Source organism: Salvelinus namaycush, chromosome 27 (assembly GCF_016432855.1).
Source record: "Salvelinus namaycush isolate Seneca chromosome 27, SaNama_1.0, whole genome shotgun sequence".
NCBI lineage: Eukaryota > Metazoa > Chordata > Actinopteri > Salmoniformes > Salmonidae > Salvelinus > Salvelinus namaycush.
In genome coordinates, this window is record NC_052333.1 from 30286131 (window position 1) to 30292771 (window position 6641).

The 6641-nt window shown below is 44.6% G+C and overlaps 1 protein-coding gene across 1 annotated transcript in view; it reads left to right on the forward strand.

Moving 5' to 3' along the window:
- LOC120022635 (collagen alpha-1(V) chain-like) overlaps window positions 1-6641 on the forward strand; it is a 47130-nt gene that overhangs the window by 3208 nt on the left and 37281 nt on the right. The window lies entirely within an intron of this gene.

Sequence of the window (6641 nt, forward strand, 5' to 3'; positions counted from 1 at the left end):
CTCTCCCTCTCTCTCTCTCTCTCTCTCTCTCTCTCTCTCTCTCTCTCTCTCTCTCTCTCTCTCTCTCTCTCTCTCCCCCCCTCCCTCTCTCCCTCCCTCCACCTCTCTCTCTCTCTCCTCCCTCCACCTTTCTCTCTCTCTCTCTCTCTCTCTCTCTCTCTCTCTCTCTCTCTCTCTCTCTCTCTCTCTCTCTCTCTCTCTCTCTCTCTCTCTCTCTCTCTCTCTCTCTCTCTCTCTCTCTCTCTCTCACTCTCTTCCCCTCTCCTTCTTTCTCTCCTTCATCTTGGCATGTGTGTTGCTTTTGTCCAGTTCCATGTTGTCTCTGAAGTTGAGCAGTACCATAGCTACTTTAGCTGCCTCCAACAGTTAGCAGCAGTGGTGGAGAGCTCATCAGACCAGCACACTAGATAGCAGATACTGTTCAGTCACAAGGGCCAAGTGTTAGTGTACCACTTATCATGAGAGGTGTCCGTCTCCTCTATTCACTTATCATGAGAGTTGAGGAGTGGTGTATGGTGGGTCAAGAACCATCAAGACAAAGGAAAACCAAAGGGGCATCCAAGCATCCACGATGGGTCATGAACCGACACCCCCGGTTGCCCACATCCCACTCTGCACACCCGGAGATAGACTTAGGGCTTGGCCCAGACTGCGGTCGTACTGTAGATGTGAAACATGCACAACCGAAGGCCCTAACTGCGTATCAACCGTGTAAAGCTGTAAATCTGAAATCTTGCCGTGTTAAAAAGGGCCTAACCAGTTCATGACGCTGCCAACCCTAAATGTCATAGTCACGTTTCAGACTAACCGCAGTAGCCCATCAGACTAGGGCCCATCAGACTAGAGCCCATCAGACTAGAGGCTCTTTCAGCGCTCTGCTTTTGAGGGAGGTTTTGCGAGAGAGATAGTTAGACATCTTCAAGCGGTTTTCTGAAAATTGACATGCCAGAGCATAATCATACACTGTCAGTCTAGGCCTCCTGTTCCTGGTAAACCAGTCACTGTTATTTTCCTGGTTGTAGGAAGTGTGTGTGGGCGTGTCCGGAAACTTAGATGGGTACTTTTACATGTAGATTTGTATCAATTATTTCAGACAGGCAATATTTTATACATTTGAAGGCATCAGCTGTCCATGAGTGGACATGCATGAGATGTAAGACTATAAATTGCATATAAATAGCATTGTGTTATTGCAGTCTTACTCAGGAACTGAACTGAAGTTATAATTTATGGTCCTAGTCATCTAGAATTCTCTTCGTTTTATGAGCACGGTAAATGTTTTAGAGACCAGTGATTTCCACATTGTATGGTTGCAGAGCCCCCGGCGCAAGAGAGTCAGACGGCTCTTTGGCTGCTTGTATGGTCTATGCAACCCCTGCCCCCTTCATATAACATAGTGGGCCATTTAGAGATGAAAAATCATCGCCTGCCATCATCTCCCCACCTCAAATGATGTTCCAATTCAAGGTAGTGCTCACCTATAAAGATTTCAGAATGTTTGGTGATTTTCTGAAGGGTATTTCCAGGCTCGGATGGAACGTCGCCAAGTGCCTCGACAAACAATGATGATGATACCTTATTGTTCTGTAATCTGCATCGTTCCGCAGCACTATTTAACGAGCCTGACTTAGTCACCATTCCTAGGCTCAGTGGTAAATAGGCTGGAAGCTCTTCGGTATACTTTGCTTAGGCCTCAGTCTGGTTTGATTTCACTGTTTTCCAGTCAGACTCTTTCCTGGTTGGGCAGAGTGCTGTAAAGCTGCATGGCAGCTATGCTGCATTAAAAAGTGCCAACACAGTTTGTTGTAGATCTGTATAAGGCATTGAATTTAGACGTTTAGGCCAACATGTAAAACAAAGTTGTGGAGCTCCTGGTTACGATGTGGGACTATTTAAGCCATGTGTTTAACATGGAAGGGCACTAACTTGTTACTCCCTGAGTTGGGATTCTTGCTTGTGCTTCTGTTGGATACTAGGCCTAACTGCCAAGAAGACGTGCAGTATCTTAGCCTTCCAACTATGCCTCAGTTAAGATTCTTTATTTGCCACTGGCTGTTTGGGCTGTACGCTTTAGTAAGGCATCAAAGCCTCTCACATTGAGGCCTAGTGGTCCTATAGAGACCTTGTGGTCCACGTATCCTCCCTTATGGCTAGTCCTATCCACGGCCCAACTGAGTCACTGACTGAACTGAACCACATGCCTCACGGTCCACGTTGGCACTCTGCAGTAGAACTGCCAATCGGGGATTGGACTACTTTTGTAGCATAGGGCAATGGTTAGGTTTAAATCTTCCTAGCCTGGTTAAACCAGACTAAACACTACACTCTAAGTAAAACATTAGTGAACGTAGCACTCAGTCTGGTTTAACCAGGCTGTAGTTAACCCACCTCCTCATTGACTTTATAATGTAAAGAATGAACTGTGATTCACCGCTGTCCAACATACTGTCCTGCTTGTCTCATCCTACCATTCACTTATCATTGCTTGAGGGTACGATCCCTTGCATAGGAGAACGAGTGCTTTCCTGTGGGTTTTCTACAGCATTGACCTGTTGTGATCTTCTACTCTGCCTCATGTTTTTGAGGCTGCAGGTCTCGGACAACAACAAACAATGCAACCGTTACGAGGTTAGGCCTGAGCTGTAGTCACAGGCTACGATAGATTGTGCGATCATGTGATCCGGTGTCTTGTGATGCCTCTGTCAATCAAAACACGTTTGGAGATATTCATAACCATGTTAGGACTAGACATTGAGGTGTGTTAGCTAGGCTTTCTGAAAACCTCCTTTTTACTGAGCTCTGTATGTACATGTCAAACGACAAATGTGTTCTTACATTCTATGATATGGCAAGGTTTCATCAGTGGTTTTGTGGAATGTTTGATGGTTAGAAGTCGTTCGAAGTTTCTCGACTTGAGGTTGAGTTCGTCAATCCTCAGTAGTCTCTTGTACTTACCCCAGGCAACCCTTCCAAACATCTTACCTCACTTTGAAGTTGTGCATTCTTTCATATTAAGTCCTAATTGTATATAAATATATATATCATATGCTTCAATAGCTCCTTTTTATAGTGTGGGTGGTTATAATGGATTTTCTGTCTGTGTACATGGAGGATTATAAATACATTATAACTATAGAGAATACTGATGTAAATTATAGGCCTCCAGTCTGAGCTGAACACATGCCTTACTATTGCAGAGAGAGAGAGAAATAGAACGAAAGAGAACGAAAGAGAGGAAATTGAGGACAAACTTGGTTTTGGTCTGGATTCTTGCCTTTTTTAAAGTGTTGTGTGTTCTCCAATCATCTCCCATTTCCTCTATGTTTTAGCCCTTTTCACTTCCTGTTTTAGTCTCCTTCTCATTCCACCCTGTCTGCAACACTTTCATGTTGTCCCTCTCTGTTTTTCTCTCTGTCTCTCTCTAACAATGTCAGCTTTGTGTGACAGTGAAGGTGAGAGGTGAGGGGGTCAAGGTGTCAGGTGGTGTGCCTGTCTGGTATTTGGCGCCGCTGTACAAGGATGCCCCTGAAGAAAGAGTGAAAGGTGCGAGGGTGGAGGCGGGAAACGCGAGGTTACCCACGGGGTGAAGTGAAGAACGCTCCTCAGCACTGATTCTCATTCTCCTTGTTTAACGTTGGACAGTGTTACAAAAGCTCTGCAGTTTTATTGGGCACCAGTGCACCAGTCTATAGGGTCATCTGGAGCGTGACGGCTCTGGTCTGCAGTGGTCTCACAGCACTCTGTTTAGTGTGTGTGTGTGTGTGTGTGTGTGTGTGTGTGTGTGTGTGTGTGTGTGTGTGTGTGTGTGTGTGTGTGTGTGTGTGTGTGTGTGTGTGTGTGTGTCAAGTCACCTAGTCTCCTCCAACAGTGTCTGTCCACGGTCTCTGTGTTTGGACAGTTTGTGTTTAGACAACAGGGTTGTTTGTTTCACTCGGTTGGTTTTGGGTCAGTTAGCTGTTTTATGTTCAAATATGTATTAGCCTGGATGTATGGACTCAGTGTTTAAACTGTGATCAGTTATGGCCACAATATATCGTTTGTATATTAATGTTAATTATACATTTGGAAAGAATTATGGGTGAAATAAACCATGAAAGTGCAGATAGAAATGTAATGAATAGAGCTAACAGGAGACCTTATTCTACCTGACAGACAATCACATCTGCTCTCCTTAGTACTTTTCTATCTGAGCGTTCTGTAACGTTTGACCCTCTTGAACAGGCTCCTGTTCTGACAGCTGTCAGGAGAGTTCTGTGTCTGACCTGGCCCCATCTAGTGGTCAATTAAGTTAATTACATTAAAGCAGCTGTGCCACTCCTATTTGTTTACATTACATTATCCAATGGTCTTACATTTAGGATTGTTTTGATTGGGCTTAGTGCTATATGTGAAAACGTTTTGTTGATGATAATAAGGGCTACATATTAAAGGCTCCAAGAACAATGTCTAACATCCTGGTGGATAATGGATGGAACATACTACTACTGTATGTTGGCTATTTGCATGAAATACATAGATAGCCTAGTTCAATTTCTATGTGATTGGTTAATGTGATTTCATCATTACTGTAGCTCACTGCTGGGCTGCTGTGAATAAAGCAACGTGAGGGATAATAGAATGATTATCATTTACAGTACAGGGCGTTTACTCCTTTCACACACCCGGTACTCCCCTTTAAGACACTGTGTACAGGGTGGTCTCTACTCTGTGACCAAATGTGTGACTTAAAGGAGAGGGAGACAGGAGAAAGAAAGTGGGCAAAGAGAGAGAGGTGGCTTGTCTACCCCCGGCTGGCTCCATATTTGTCCCGCGTGTATGTTTTTTTTGTGGGTGTGTGTTAGTCATTTTATTCGTTCGTCCTCCTCTCCCAAGACCTCCTGGCAGGAAGGGCTCATTGAGCAGGGCAGCTGTGAGCAGGCCGAAACAGAGGTGCTCATTGTGATGTGATCCTGCGGTGGAATCTGATAGAGTATCCAGCATCACAGGGCTGTGCTGTCTGCAGTTCCTCTCCTTCTCCCTCTCTCTTCCTTTCTTTCGCTCTCGTCCCTCTCGTCCTCTCTCTCTCTCTCTCTGTTTCTCTCTCTCTGTGTCTCTCTTTCTCTCTGTGTGTCTCTCTCTCTCTTCTTTCTACCCCCTTTCTCTCTCAATCCCCCCTCTCTTTCTCACTCTCTCTCTCCCTGTTTCTACCCCCTTCTCTCTCTTCCTCTCCCTCTCTCCCCCCTGTCTTGTTCTCCAGGTTACTGTTTTGGAGAGTTAATGGGGCATTACAATATCACTCTCTCTATCTCTCTGTTTATAAAGAATTCCCTCTCTCATAGACCCTTGCCCCGTCCTCGTCCCTCTCTCTGTCTCTCAGTTAGTGTGCTGGTAATAGACTGTGGTCACGATTCTCCGAGTCAATATTAACGCACCATTTGAGAGTTCCCCAAATATTGTCACCTGAGGCCTTCAAACTGGTTGTTAACTCTGGGTGTCACCTAAACACAATGACCCTGGATTGGATCATTGTGCTAAAAATGATGTAATACCGTATGTTCTAATTCAGTGGTATTTACACTACAATACAGAGTACAGACTTTCCTATGGGAATAATCGTACCATATCGTTACATATGACTGTGATTTTTCAGTTAATCAAAAGGTACATTCCTGTGATTGCTTTTCTCTGGGAATAACTGGGAGTAACTATAATACATATGGCTTACCGTTTTTCATTGTAATGGCGACATTAAAGCAAAGATGTCATTTGAATTCATATTAAAGGTCTGCGGTAATTCAGTCATTCCCATAATTCCTGCCTTTAAAACGCTTGACTGGCATCCTAAGGATATTAGGACTAGTGTCGCTGCAGGTCGCACAATAAATTCATCTTTGCCACCCCACTAACAGTATAGAAAAACCCACCTAGCATCTCGAACACAGACAGGGCAGCCAAGACCAACTCTGAAAAATAATACAACTTTGAGAAAAGACCCTCCACTGAAACATAGTGAAGAAAGATGGGAGTACCTGGATTCCTTAGGCTGCACACGGCTGTCTTGTTGGAGTGTCCAGGAACTTTGTCACATTCCTGAACCAACCAAGGGCCCCATTCCGGCTAAATTGGTAACTGGGTGGAGTCAAAATGATTCTTCCTGCTCGGTAATAGAGCATGTTTTGAAGTAATACTTGCTCTGTTGAGTACATGAATTCAAGCATGTCTTCTCGCATCGCAAGAAGTTGTTTGACTTATCGCAGAAACTCTGTTTCCTGGTTTGATTGAGTAAAGCTATAGCATTCCACATCTTATCCAACCCAAGTCTTACTTGGGCAGAACAGACCAGTTTCCTGGATCCAGATCTTAGCTAAAATGCACGCTCAATTGAGAATCCCCATTTGAAAGGGATATTTTGTTGCTGCCCAGAAGTAGGGTTAATGTGGACCTGGGAAACCTGCCCTGAGGAGTCAGCCGATTGGTTCAGCCAAGCAAAGTATGAGGGACAGTCATTATACCCTGATGAAGACAGCTTGCCTGTCGAAACGTCGGTATTTCAATTATTGCATCTTGAGCTCCTGTTCTACTCCGCTAGCCAGCACCTCGCCTCAACAGGTGTGCGTTTCTTTCGCCTTCAGATTGACAGACAGTCATACCTGGTCTGGAGG